This window comes from Typopeltis vanoorti, chromosome 15, assembly GCF_054136105.1.
Source record: "Typopeltis vanoorti isolate ZY-2024b chromosome 15, IOZ_Tvanoo_1.0, whole genome shotgun sequence".
NCBI lineage: Eukaryota > Metazoa > Arthropoda > Arachnida > Uropygi > Thelyphonidae > Typopeltis > Typopeltis vanoorti.
In genome coordinates, this window is record NC_143563.1 from 62,305,001 (window position 1) to 62,321,047 (window position 16,047).

Genomic DNA, 16,047 nt, shown 5'->3' on the forward strand with positions numbered 1-16,047 from the left:
GGGGTGTGGTTGTATTAATTAACGGGGTACAATGTATATCAAGAGTCCCGCTGTGTTCTTTTCCTGTTTCTTCACGCACAATTTATTTGCATAACAATACAAGGATTGTGAAAATATTATATTATAATGTAATAATTCCAAGAACGTTTTCAACCTCTGATTCGACGTATACATTTGCATCTTCCAATACGTGGTCATTTTATATTATTTTTATTAACGAACAGAAACGGTGTATTTAAGGTTGCATCACATCGTTTTAAAAATCTACATCTAATAGAAGGTATTTGTAAAAATACCTGTTTCTTTTTACGTATGCAATAAGATCTAATACCAAATATATCTAGTCTTGTATTAATTCTCTGCTGTTGTAGGTGGGTTAGAATAAACATAAAAACTAAACATATAAAACAATAACATAAAATTCTATTCTATTATTTTTCGAAGTCTTCGTTATGTAAGTTCGTATACGTATGTCAGTTCTGTTCTCCAGTGCCGTAACGAGGGCGTGGCGAAAGCGGCGCCCGCTACGGGCGCAACTAGATTTGGGGCGCAAAACGCAAAAAATAAAAATAAATAAATAGATATAAAAGTCCGCTAATTTATATCTATTTATTCTCTATTTTTAAATTTCGGCAATACGCCGCTTTAGACACACAAATTCTAAAACACAGTGCAACTCATTTTGATGGGGTTAATAGTAAGTATTTAACATATCGCATTTAGTAAAAATTTAACTTGTTACATTTTTCAAAATTTTTGTCATTTTTGGGTTGGGGGAGCGCAATTTAGAAACTTGCCACATACTCTCGTTACTGTACTGCTGTTCTCATCCAAAGGAGAGGCATTTCTGAGATTTTGGCTTTAAATTATTTTAAAAGTTAATTTATTTTTCTTATTTGTATTCTTTGGTTTCCTTAAACTCAAAGCCACAACCCATCCCTCATAAACCGTAATGTGTACTCTGCCGTATAATAAGAGCCAGATAATTTCTCTTTTATTATCTTGTTCTCCATTGAGAGGATAAGATTACTGTTACAATTCTTGCTTTTCAAAACATATTGTCGAATGAATAACAATAAGTATTGTGAAATTGTCAAAGTCATTGTTAATTTTCCCTCGTGAAATTAACAATGAAAGTGATATACATTTCCTTTCACGAGTACATTGTTCGTTCACCTAACAATTGAAATGAACAATTATTGCATTCGATTGTTAGATAAGTAATGGAATATTAACACCAGATTCTTTCTTTTTTCGATACTTTTAATAACTTGTTTTTGTCAGAGGTAAAAGACATTTAATATTTGAAAATTACTTGATTTCGAAAAAATAAAAATAAATCCGTTAACGTCTTTTAATACCCTATAGGGAGTAGGAAAGGCCTTTTTAGCCGTATCTAAACTTTTGGAGACTGAGTAAGGAGTTCAAAGTCAGGATAGGCTTATAACATAAGATTCCGATGTCGAGTGTGAGCCGGCAATAGTTTAAAATGTAAGAAGCGAATGCTTCAATTATAATTAATTACGTAATAAATAAAGTATTCCTCACGTCATAGACGGGAATCGAATCCGGGTCTTTCCAATCAAATGGGTCGTCTAAACCAAGTGAACTTACGGAGGCTCCGGCACAGGGCGGTGTTTCTTGATACAACTTAAACGACATTTATATGTAAAACAACTTTTACGTTCGTTTTCGTCTGCCCTTTTCTCTTGTCTATCTTGTATGTGTCTGTCCGTACGCATATTAAAACTCCACTCTGGTTGGACGGACGTTTGTTGAAATAGGGTATTTAGGATGTTGCTGAGATTTGTCCAGATATCTCAGTTTCAGTTAAAGGCAAAATTACGGGGAAAAAAAAAAAATTGAATTGATACAGAAATGTATCGTACAAATGACAACGCACTCTGCATTACAAGGGTGAAAAACGGTTACAGATTGTTTTTGGCCGTGCATTTGAGAGCGAGAGAGTAGTGAATAGCATCTTCTGTTATTCCTAACTTGTTTTCGGCCTTAATAAAAAAACCAAACAGATCTGGATTGAGTAGATGAAGAATTCCCGTTAAACAGAAGTCATTCGCCTATTTCTCATCTAATTTAAAGGAAGAAGTTTGCAATAAAACAGCAACTTACACTGAGCTACGAATTTTCCCACAACTATCAATTATCGGCTTCTGTGGAATATGTAGTTTTCGAAAGCCTGAAAAAAAAAGAAAAAAAAATCTTATCAATTGAGTGTGACATTGCAATATTTAGACGTAGGAATGCACAGAGAAATAGTTTAAATCTTAAATAAATAGTTTAAATAGTTTAGAAATAGTTTAAGTTAAAATCAGCAAGATTGGTGGGAGTATTCTGTAGGATTAGGCCACCGAAAAATTCTTAAAAGTCTGATTCTGATATGATTGGCAATGCTCCTGTAGGATACCATTTAACAGATTACATTTACACCGGAAAAGTCCCTTCAAGTTATCGTTTTTTCGACAAATTGGCTATCTTCCATACTGAATATTCTTGATTTCTCTTTAAATGTCTTGAATAGATTAACAGTTTAAATCAGGATCGATCTAAGCCTCCATTTCAGAACACACAAAGTCCTTACTACGATAGATTCTGCCCCTCATCTTTACGTACCTTACATGACATTGCTCATTCCTTGGCCCACTGATAATAATAATAATAATAATAATGACCCGCTTGTGTCTTTATAGGATAACAAGTCCACTGAATTGGACCTTTACGACGTCCAATTGTGTATGGAATATCCTACAGTGAAGAGATTTGGGATTAAATTCAAGACAGTTACTTGGCGTATTAGCAGAGATTAGAGTTTTAGGAAAGGACCAAAATCCTTCTTCCCTATGAGCTGATTAATAAGAAAAGTATTCTCAAGTCTTCAGAAATACAAACAAAAAGTTCATATTATTCTGTCAAATCCCTTTTATTTATTGAATTCGATCCAGGCTGCTTTCAACGTCGTGATATGACAAGTGCTTAGAATAGCGAGTCGATTTTAAAGCTGCGACTTAAACCAAATAGGGTGGAATTTGATTAGTAAACTATAAATTAATTATTAATATTAACACCTTAATAAAGATAATTTACCCGATTTTTTTTAAATTGAATTATTTGTATTTTCTAATTCGTTATTACCGAGACAAAACGGATGAGAGAATTCTTCTAGAAAATTTTCCATTTATCACCTACGTTAGACGGTAGACCACAGCTACTCGATTCCCGCCTCTGTGTTCATCCCCTAACCCCCCCTTTCCCTTAAAAACGTCCAACGCATAGTACATCCATCCTCTATTGTTCTCTTTAAACCCGGAATTACGGTCAAAACAAACGCCTTTACCATCTCCTCCCCCATCGGTCAGCGAGCATGTGCGGCTGTTTGTGATGTGTTGGAAGAACCCATGGAGGTAAAATGATCCCCCCGAAACATAAACACGCAAACGGGAGGGGGAGGAAAGAACAAGTGAACAGTCATAGCTTTCAACTATTGTCTTAATTACAGGGTTAGCACATGGATCTCTAGATTAAAAGCTGTCTGTGGTGAGCACACCATGGCTATCTCATCTACTCCGGTATGAACTGGAGATAATCTTTCTCCTCCCCCATTTTTTTTATCCCGATGACCAAAGTATATTTTACAATAGAAAAGGTCAATTCGGTTGCTAAATATTTTAATGGGTTTTTTGGGAGATGAAAATTCTCATTTAACCCGTTAGAGGGCGTTTCTGTGTTGGTCTCAAGGTAGCAATTAGGAGGAGTCTGCTTGATCAAAGTAAGAAACGCATAGTCTTGTGGTTCGGTTTTTGAGAAGACTTGTAGCCGGGGCGTGTTGTATTCGACACAAGGGTTCCTTCTATCGGAAAATCGAGCGTTGTGTTGGCGTCCGACGCTGACCCCGACAGTGGCGAAGGGTCACGTTCCTTAATGGGAGGTGGTGGGTGGAGCAGAGAAATCAATGCTTTTAATGTGGGTCCCCCAGAAAACGTTAGAAACATCTGAAGAATTTTTTTCGACTCCCACCCCCACCCTCTCTTGCTGGTTCCCCCCCCCGTTTCGTTTTTGTGTTTCTTTGTTGTCTAAGGCACAAAATGAGATTGAAGAGCTGATGGTTACACGAAGATATGCAACCCTGACAAAAAAAATATTGTACACCTTTGTGGAGACTTAGTGTGCGAGTTTGTTATATCTATTCAGCCTATTTTGATAGTTAAATTATATAAAACAATATGAAATCTACAATATCTAAACAATAACACTCATCAGGTTCAATTGTTGTAACAATGAATAAGTCGCTATACAAGAACGCCATTCAAATGCATTGTTTTCATGCTTGTTAATTTCGCATCTACAGTTTGGGGAATTTAATAATTGTATAAAAAGAATTTTCACTGCGTACTAAATGAGCCAAAGTCTTTGTTTCATTTCATAAGGAATGAAGGCTATACTCCATCCTAAACAAATAATTACTTTTGAATGTATGTGTATATTTGTGCGACGTTTCCTGTAAAATATTTCTGTGAAATAAAAATATGAAAATATTTTATCTTAGAATTAGAAAGAGGTAAAACAGAATTAAAAAAAAAAAAACTGTAGTTCCTTTGACAAGTTTCGAATATGTTTGAACAGCAGCAGTGCGCGGAAACATTCAAGGACATGCATATAAAAATAATGAGATTTTATTCCCGCCCCACCCAATAACATGGTTCGCATTTTTTATGTAGTAACTACCACAATGTCCTTTGCAGATATTGGGTTTTCTATCTAGTTGCTGACGAGGATCCAAATAGATCGAAACAGTCATTTCATCAGTGAAACTCTACAACAGGATTTCCAACCATTTTTACTTGGCAACCCCCTTCAAAAAATAAAAATAAAAATAAAATAAATAAAATAAAAATTTTTAAATAATCCCCCCCCCTCGCATACACGCATTTTAACTTGAATGGACTGATTATAAGAAAAAATTATTAAAAAATATAAATAATTATAACACTTAAATTAAGTAACAACCATTTCATAACAATTACTTTGGCTTCATAATAATGATTATTTGGTTTTAAATCATATATTTGTGTATTTATTATTATTATTACATTGCAATATAATTTTCTAATCGACCCTTATTTGATCCCTTAAAATATATCGATCCTTTTCAACTCGATCGATCCCAAGAGGATCAATATCGATCTACATTGGGAATCCCTGTTGGAAAGTCCCCTTTCTGCCCCGCTTGCTAATTAATTTATGGAACACTTCGAATGAAGTCTATTTCTCTCAGACCTACGCATTGGTAGGGGTAGGTTCGTGACATCTTTATGATTTGGAATGGTTCCTCTGCTGAGCTAAAAAAAATTTCGTATTCAAAATAAATACAGTTCACTTTGTAAAAAGGAAGAAAACAACGATTTTCCCCCTTTATCAAATGGGGGAGTCCACTGTTTTGCGTCAAAGGAATACTTCAACGTATTACAAAGACTTTAAAGTCTCTGAATTTTTGTGTCCGTCAAATAAATCTCCACCATTGTCTCTTCACCAAAAGACAAGCTTCCTCCACTTAATTTTCGAAGCGTCTACCCGATTCTTTAACCAAATGGCTTGTCTTACGGATAATATGGAAGATCTGCTTTGATCCATCGTAAAGAACATAAGACTTACATCAAATATCATGAACTTGAATAATCTGGCCTTGCTGAACATGTCATCACTAGTAAGCACAGTGGAATAAGTCAAAAATCCCACACAAGAGTAGATTCCTTGTGAAACATCTTTATAGGGAAGCTAGTAAAACGTTACCACATTGTCCAAACTTAAATAGATCTGATGGTCTGCATTTATCTGCTTTATGAGATAGTACGTTTCAATCTGCTGACTTTCGCTAATTTGGTTACTTAATTATATATTTGTTTACGTGTTTTTATTTTTAAATTAGGACTTCGTTGACTGGTTTTGTTACCTTACCGTAATACTATGATAGCGCTTTGCTTTTCAGAATCTTTCTGCTAATTGTGTATTATTCTGTTACATTTCTGTACTGAAGATACCTTTGACATTTAGATAAACATTTTACCATTAAAGATCAAGTTATTTACCAATAGTTTTCCTTTATTTAAAATAATATACAACATTTCCCTTTCGGAGCGAGTATTTCCATGATGGTAGAACAAATATTTCAGTTGAATTAGCTTATCCATATATATATATATATATATATATATATATATATATATATATATATATATATATATATATATATATATATATATATATATATATATATATATATTAGAGTGTAATTAATTGCATTCATCTAATAAATTACCCTGATAGTGAATAAGACTATTTTGATTCTAAAAAATAATAATAATAGTTCTGTTTTGCGCACAAAATGCCATTGTCATCAAATACAGTAATACTAAACACAAAAGTATAATTTTTTCTTTTTTTTTTTGCTATTTTGTTCATTTTTTTCACCAGTTATCATCAGTAAGTTCACGTTGTTGCGCCATCTAGCGGAGATCCTAGAAAGCAGCGGGCAATTAAGTGTTCTGATTCAGTGTTAGGTGCTATAATTTCATAATCTGCATATATACGAGCTTGTTCTCCTAAATGAGATAATTATGATCGATATATTTAAAGAAATTCCTTTTGGAATACAAATATCGCCTATCGTTCTTCCATTTAGACGTTGATGACTTCTGTCATAGCTATAAATATCCATAATTTTCTGTGTCATCTAGTTGCACGCGAAACTTGCAGTCCTTGAAACTACATTCAGTTCGGAACAACTTGTAAAACCGAAAACTCCATCTCAATTCTTTTCAACTTGTTGACATGTGGCAGAAGTGATGATAATAGTAATAAAAAAAAATATTCAATTATTTACAAACACGAGACACGAAGTCACGCTACGCGTGCGTTTGATTTCGTGAAAGATTACTTGTAAATTTCATTGTTGAACATATATAAAGAAATACGCATGCGCTACATTTATAATAAGGTTTTTGTTGTTTTTTTTCTAGTTAATTTCCTTCACGTCAGAACTATGGACGATAGAGATTCGTTATTTTGTACTTTTCAAGTGCATAAATTATGAAGATAACATCGAAGAGGTGTAATGCACGCAAAGTGCCGTGCAATAGAAATTTGCATTTTTTTTTTCCTCTTTCATTAAACTGGATATTAACTATGACGTCCATATATATTTGCCTAAACATAAATTATCACATTAATAAACAAATTTCTATCTTACCAAATCATCTCGACCAAAATAAAAATATATATGATGACTATTACATTACATCATCGAAACTATAAAAGCATTTTGAAATTTTTATATATCAATTGTATTAATATGATGTATATTAATTACAGGTGTGGATATATTATTAAAAATTTATTTAAAAAATTCAAACTTTTAATAATTTTTTAAATAAATTAAAGTATAATATTAATTATATTTTCTTTATAAGAAAAAATAATTTTTAATGAAGAATATTTAATAAAAGTAATATAAATGATATGGCTATTTCCCAAATACCAAAAAGACATTACTATAGGATGAATTTTTAGTGCTTTAGTTTACTTTTTTTTTTTTTTTTTTTTTTTTAAGTGAACCAGGCTGAAGAAATTAAAAGCGTTCGGTGACAATTATAGTGAATAGAAGGTAGAAAAAGGGGTGATGGGATGGGTCAAGACATAATGAATATATTTTTGCCTAAACATAAATTACCACATTGATAAACAAATTTCTATCTTACCAAATCATCTCAACCAAAATCTCAGCTAATAAGGCCTATTATTACATCATCGAAACTCTAAAAGCATTTTGAATTTTTTTATATATCAATTGTATTAATATGATGTATATTAATTAAAGGTGTGGGATATATTTTTAAAAAATTATTAAAAAATTCAAACTTTTAATAATTTTTTAAATAAATTAACAGTATAATATTAATTATATTATACTGTTAATTTTTTTTATATTTTTTTTATAAGAAAAATTAATTTTTAATGAAGAATATTTAATAAAAGTAATATAAATGATATGGCTATTTCCCAAATACCAAAAAGACATTACTATAGGATGAATTTTTAGCGCGTTGGCTTACTTTTTTTTTTTAAGTGAACCAGGCTGAAGAAATTAAAAGCGCTCGGTAACAATTATAGTGAATAGAAGGTAGGAAAAGGGGTGATGGGATGGGTCAAGACATAATGAATACACGGCGTCTTTCTCAATGTCGTTCGCTTCGTAAATGCTGTTTGCTTAATTAGTAGATGGGTCTCTCCTTTGAAAAGGGCACCATCATTTCACACCCACTACAATACGCCAACCCTTTTCTTCCCATTTACACACGAATCAGCATTAAGTATACTTCGTTCGCTGACGATACCCAAGATACACACCGAAGAAAGGTCAGATTTCTATTTTATTTGTTTATATATTTTTTTATTCATTTCATTACGACCCCGACCTATTGTAGGCCCCCTCATCTATCTGCCTTACTATGCATTTGGCGTTCTTAAAGGTGTATTCTGTTGTACAACAAACAGGATGTTGGCTGCTCCCGCCTCCGCATCGGACAATTGGCGGGCCGACAAAAGACCACCTGTTCTTGTGGACCTACTGTTTCTAAGGTCCCATTGAAGACGGCTTCTTGGGAAACATGGCCGACTGTTCGTAATCCCCGCATTTACTAAAAATTATACTCTTCCACCGTCATGCCAACATACGCCCAGGCGACCTAAAGCTGTCCACCGTCCGGCGAACCAACAAAGAAGCCCAAAACTAATACAACATCCTGCTTAAAAAATTACCGGGGACTTTGGTAGGCAGCACTGCGTATAGTTACCTAGTAATGAGTCGGCATTCAACTTCTCCTGGTGTCCACATTCACTCGGATATGTTCTGAGTTTGCTACAAACAAAAAGACAGTAGTTTAACCCGGGGGTGGCCTCTAATAGTCTGTAACTCTGTCCTCGGGGATACAGGGGAGTGTGTGTGTGTGGGGGGGGAGATCGCCTTTTGCCTGAGGATACCACCTACAGGCCTAAACACTGGCATGACGCCCTCTATAATGAGTAGCATCCCTGTAGCCCGGACGTCATCGGCCACAGTTCACAGGCACCGCAAAGAGAAACCGAGTCGTCATTGATTTCTTACTCCCCACCCTACCCCTGAGGAAATTACGACTTTGGGAACCCTTTCCTGGTCATTATAAGTTTTTTTTTTTTTTTTTTTTTTTTAATCCTCCCGCATGTGTGTGTGTGTTCCGCGTGCTTTTGCTATTTCCATCTAATAGATAATTGCTATAAGTACAGATTAGCCTGTACACGTCAACAATTTACCTATTTAACAATGATACGGTTTGGGTAGTTACTATGGCAACAGTTGATGTTTCTAAGAATGCTGACAATGCATGATGTAACTGCGCATGTTCTTGGTAGTTTACAAAGTAGCGAATTGTTGCAAAGTGCGTCCATGTTAAAAAGGTAAGTTTGGCGTTGATTTTTAGTCAACTCTCAATTATTCGTAAACAGAGGAAATGATGATTGGTTATAACGGCACTTTTCATCAATAAATTCAGGTTTAAAGATAATAATAAAATAATGATAAGACGTCTAAATAAAATAAGTAAAATTAACTACAAAAAATAGATTTTGCTATGATATCGCTTGCTTTAAATTAAGTTTTGTAACTAATTAAACATTAATCCATGTGCATATCAAACCTGAGGATTCAAATGCAGACTGAAATAATGGAAACTCCCTTATGTTCTGTCGCAGAAGCATCCGTAACTCAGTTGGTTTGGACAAATGTCGTTTGGTCGAGAAAGCCTGGGTTCGAATCCCGTTTAAGACGGGAAGAACCTTTATCAGGGCTGTTTCAAGAGCTACCATCCCCCAAACAGACAAATCCGACCATAAGAACACACTCAGGTATAATAGCCTTAGTTGCTTCGACCGTAAATCTAAGATAACCTCCGCTTTCTGTCCACCCCATAACACCGTATTTTGACCGACAAAATTTTCTGGCAGATCCTGCAGATCCCTTGATACTATCGTGGTGAGCATGAAAAAGTGACTCGAGGAGATGAGAAGACCCTTCAAGAGAGAAGAGTTTTGGTTTGATTCAAATATTTTCAGAAATTCAATAATGTACATAATTATAAATAAAAATCCGCAGTCAATGCCTTCTATGTCAGATAGGAATTTTTACTTTACGTGTATGACGAATATTCCTAATAAAGAGCTGCTCATTCAAAAACAAAAAGTTTGAATGTTTCTAATTCATCTTTTATGTATTGTTACGAGTCTGTTATGAGTGTATATAACAGTAATTATACAATGATCAATCCAGTATTATTTAACTGACGATGTCTATTGAATGCTTATGACAAAATATTCCTTTGTTGTCGATTTTAACTGTAAATTTTACGATGACATCATTCACGTGTTTTATTGTTGATTTCTATTGAGGATTTCGACTGAAAACTACATGCGATGACATCATGTTCACGTGTTTTATTGTTGATTTCTATTGAGGATTTCACATAGAATGTTACAGATGTATATTTCATTGTTGAGTTGAGATTTTAAGAATGTCTTTGTATAAACGGTCGGAATTGTTGATTTCCCTGATTCATTTATAATAACAGAATTAAAAAAAAAAAAAACTGAATATATTTTTAGAATTGTTTTACATAATGATGGATATTATACTATTTTAGTAGCATTAATGCAAGTATAAAAAGAGGTTTGGATCGTCTGCAGCTTGTAGAATCTGCTTGCAAAGAACCCATCAAGGTAATGAGAATATAATTGTGCATAAGGGTAAATCAACACATGCTGGAGGAGGCCTTAAATGGTGCATCCAACACGCAGATGAACGTTTCATCATCTAAACCACCATTAACAGCATAGCAGGTGGAGAAAGAGAGAAGGGGGGGAAGGCATTATTTATCTCTGCCAGAACCTTATTGGGGCTTACTGCTCCCATCCCAGATTTGCCCACTTGGTGATTCTTAGACACAGAGAAGATTACCTATAACTACGTCACGTGGTCTGCCAGCTGCATCTTCTGGTGAGTGGGCGGTTCGCTGGCATATGTCGACGGCGTCCATAGCTTGCTACCGTAGAGGTTGGGGTCTGTTAGGGGTCAAAGGGCCTCTGGTCCCGACGCAAGTTTTGAACGCTCAGAAAAACGCCGAAGGATAATGCGTGACTTCCCACCTACAAAACAACGGATTACAGGACGCTCAAGAAGTAAAGGGGGGGGGGGGGAAGAATTGCGGAACGCGCGTGTGTATATGTGCATCAAGGTGGCTCGCCTTCTTTCTAAAGTGCATTGAAGATCACCCTCTAAGCAGACGGTGTCGGCTCCAACGTATAAATTTACATAACTTCGTTCCGCGTTTACCTGCAATCAAAGATGGCGACGACACAAAGTCAGGTTAAGTAATGGAAGTATTTGATAGAAGCCGAAAGTTACGTCATTGAAAAAAAAAAAGTAAAAAAAAAAATATATGTGAAAAAAAAGTTCTCCTCGGAGGGGGAACCTTAGTTCCTGTTATAATCTTGTGTATTGGTGTCTGTATAATGACTAATACTTAGTGATTTTTTTTTTTTTTTTGTGAGGTGTTCATATTAGCCGTTGCCCATGGAAACATAATTGTTAAGAAATCTTAACTGAGTACGATATCAATCAGAGAATTTTAACACCAATTCTTTGTTTAAAAAAACAAAAATTACGATCGTTTGCTAATATGACGTATTTCAGCTGGTTGCCATGACAACCTACAAATCTCTGTGCTTTCAAAACCGATGAGATATTATACCTAAATGATAAACAACCATTTGATTTATCTTGTAATGAAAGTCTGAAAAAGTCTTGTATCGTGTAAAAAGTCTTTTACACGATACTGATCTGTTATAAGTTCTGCATGATCTCGTGCGTGAAAAAGATACATGTATGATCGGTCAAGTAACAAATATTAAAAAGATCTCATTTAGAATCCGGTTTAAGATGCGAAGAATTATTTAGGACTTTTCAGCTGAAGGTGAGTTAGCAGCCGTCTCATTTTTCTCAAAACTGACAGACCAGCCAGAGACTATTCTCAATCCACACACTTCTGTACTCTCTATAGACTTAGCGACTTTAGTTGTAATTCCAAAAATCCTACCCTTCATTCTCTCCGTCTTTATGGTGTATTGATTTTTCACCAAAGTCTAAAATGATTCCGAGAAATTAGACGCACGTAGGAAAGCATCCTCTAGCGTTTATGATAAATAAGAACTCTGATATCTGAACAAAGGATGAATTTTAAAAAAAAAATTATGTGCATTATTAAAACATTTTGAAATAGAAAATTTAATAAAATTAATTTTGCATCTAAAATATATAAAAATATTTTTTAAATATAAAAATATTTTAATTAAAAATTTATAACAAAATTGATTTTACTTTTGAACACCATTATTTAAAATAGCAGAAATAATTATAAATAAAATAACTTGAAAAATTGTTAATGTGTATCCTTTCCGGTAAAGCATTCTTTGCCACGTTCAAGCTCTGATCAACCTGTGAACTTTGACCTCTTTGAGGGATATGGCTGAGGTTGCTCCTTTTGTCCGTTTTCTTAAAAGAAAAGCAGTTGTTCCCCTAACTCATAAAACAAGGAGATTTTGCCTGGCTCAGATAATTCTTCATAATTTATGTACTCACTTGGACCAGTAATGTTCTCTTTACCAAACGGAGCACTTTTATAGTGTGCGTTGGCCAAGTGGTCCCAATGCAGTCTTCCTCTTAACAGCCCGGTAATTAAACTCCGAACTTTTTTTTCATCGGCCAGCTATAAAAGTAGCGGGAGGGAGGGCGTGTTCAGAGGTAATCAACGTTGGTTAATGACGCCAGATTTACAGCGCCTGCTAAAGGGGGATGGAATTCCATGGTGTTTTTTTTTTCTTTTTCTTTTCTGTTTTTTTTTTTTTTTTTTTTTTTTTTAACATTCGAACTTTTAGATATTCATAAAGAATTAAAACTCTCTCTAAACGCCTTTGAAAATAGCTGTAGACTTCAGCAAATACGAAATTACCATCTTCACTGTCTTCCTCATTTCCATAGATCACATCGTGAAGTGAAATAGCTTTAAAATCTCGCGTAAAATGGAAGATGTTCAACTCAGCTCTTTATTTTTATGCAGATAATGTGATATTCTTCAATAAATAAATCCAGTGCAAGTCTGTCCGACTTTTTCGCTAAAGTGAATAACATCTGTAGCCAATTTAGCATGAAAATCAGCAATAAAACAAACAAAGATTATGAAAATAGAACAGAAAAATATCAGCGTAGAATAAGTAAAACAGTTCAGCTATTTTAAGGTAATTAATCGCACAATTTTTAGTGAAATTCGCGAACTAAATATGGAAATATACAACAGAATAACCTAAACTGCTAAATGGATGGGAGCTATAAGCCATCTCAATAAATTTATATGGATATTTATATCAATATATTTATATACGTAGAGCCTCGTATCTCAGTCGGTACAGACGAAGCCCTTTGGTGGGAATGACTTGGGTTTGATACCCGTCCGTGATGTAAGGAACCCTAATCTGGTCTCTTTCGACTACAAGTGAGTTAGCAAGTCTCATACCAAGATAGGGGTTTTTTCACCCTGAAACTCGGGTTTTTCGTCCCCCCAGACGAAACCGATCCACTGTTTACGGATCTACAGTCATAAAATACATACTTAATCTCTCATCAGGAGGACTCAACCCCTCCTAAGGGACGGAGAGGAAATGGGGGAATCTCATACGAAATAAATAAATTTATAATACAAGACAGAGTTCCAACCAATTTGAACTTGTGGATCTGTGAGGCAGGGTTACAAATAAAACAGGTGATCAAAGAAAAAATACTACCACAGATAGAGTTCTCTGAGAAAGATTAGCTAACGGAGATAATGGATAGTCTGAATAGCAGAATCATATTAAAAATTAAGACATTAGGAAGGAACTGGACATTGTTAGCATTGGACGTGAGCAGAGCTAATCTAAGATGCGATGGTTACTTAAACCGAATGGTTGAAAATAGGTTAGTAAATGTTTGATGGCAGGAAAGAGATTTAGAGGAAGACCAAGAGTGAGGTGAATTGATACAGTAAGAAGCTCCTTAGAAAAGCGAAATATAAGATCAGATGATATTGGAGTGTCGACAGATAACTAATCATAAAATATTGTGGAAAGCTGGAATATTTTTAACTCAAATAAAGAGTCAAAAGGCTTCAGTTCGGCGATGCAAAATCATACGAATCAAGTGGATATTAAATCCAGCATTATTCCAAAGCCGAATGTAGGAACTATGAAAGTTTCGCACTATAATATTTTCGCTATAATGTTTTGGTTATTGGGTACACCAGGAGTTTACCATGTATTATGAGAGTCGAACACAATCAAATATCGTGGCCAACAGACGATGGTGGCGTGTCTCCTTAAACTGTATTTCTATTTACAAGAAACAACTGCAAGCCATCATAAAAATAAAAATGTTTTCTAATGTCATTCTTAACATCATTCATATAATGACAGAAAACATAATAAATGACATAATAAAATTAATCCAGAGCTGTATTAGGTTAAGGGTGCTACACTGTTTTATTTCTTGCCATTTACATTACAGAATTTTTTTTGCATCGTTTTTACTAATTTTGCCATAAATTGGTCGTCCGATTAAAATCAAAACCCAGACAAGTTGTCTGAGTTTCGTTTATTTATAGAGCAGGCTTATTCGCCTCCGTAGTTCAGTCAGTATAAACGAAGCCCTTTGGTCGGAAAGACCTGGGTTCGATTCCCGTCAGTGATGTGAGGAACTTTTATCTGGTCTCTTTCGACGAAAGGTGAGTTAGTCAGTCTCATACGGAGGTAGAGGAGTTTTTTCCCTCCTGGAAACTTGGGTTTGTCGTCCCTCAGAACACACATGGGTTGCAGTCGTGAATACGTCCCAGGCATAAGTCGGTCCCGAGCCCGGATAAGACCTCCAAAGTCACCTACGGTCAGAAACAACTAAAAGGGAAAATCAGTCAGTCAGGCTTGTGTCATTTCGATGGTGGTCAATTTTGCTGCCACAAACTGATTTTAAACCAAAATATTGAAATTACGGAAATCCTGAGTTTCCGGATGAAAGCACCTTCAGCTTTTATAAAGATTCTTTGCGTCTAGACTGGACTCGAACCCAGATCTTTCCAAATCAAAAAAGGTCATCATCGAAACCAACTAAACTATGGAGGTATCACGGACAGACAGACAAACGAACAAATAAAACGAATCTAATCTCCTAACAAAAGAAATAAGTTACGTGAAAGAAAAAAAAAAGAGTATAAAAATAAAGGTCAAGAAACACATCTAGAAAAAGAAATAATAAGAATAAAAAAATATTAGCCGGATATGAAAATATTTAAAATATCAACCGGAAGTTAAGCCAAAAAATCGCACAATGCAAAAATGTAACTAAGAAAGAGGAACGGAAGTCGAAATAAATGAGATAAAATAGAGAAGAAAAAAAAAAAAAAAGCCCTCGCTAAGGACTTCAAACGCAGTGCTTCATAAGACGTTTTTAGATTGCTGGAGGTTCCCTTGAGCGAGATAAAAATGGAACTCCCTGGTTGATGGGTTCGAGATTAAAGTACGCCGTACACGAGACTATTAATGATTCATGGGCGAACGCATTTTTTTTTGGTAATAGCCTGCGAAGAAGACTCATGTAATATGTACCACTACTGCCAGTAACAGGGACCCAGCTCCACAAGATGAGACGCTGCTAACATTTGCTGTGTCGTGCCCACGAGACAAATCACCACACTTGTCCCGACCGTGTGCTACGGACCGAATTGACGACTCTAACGATTCCGAGCAACCACCACCACCGAGTTTGCTGTCAAAGTTTTATACCCGCCGTCTCTCTTGATGTATGGGCGTCGTCAGCACGCGTAGACATGCACGCAGCGGGTGAGAACGGTCTACACGACGGTGTCATCC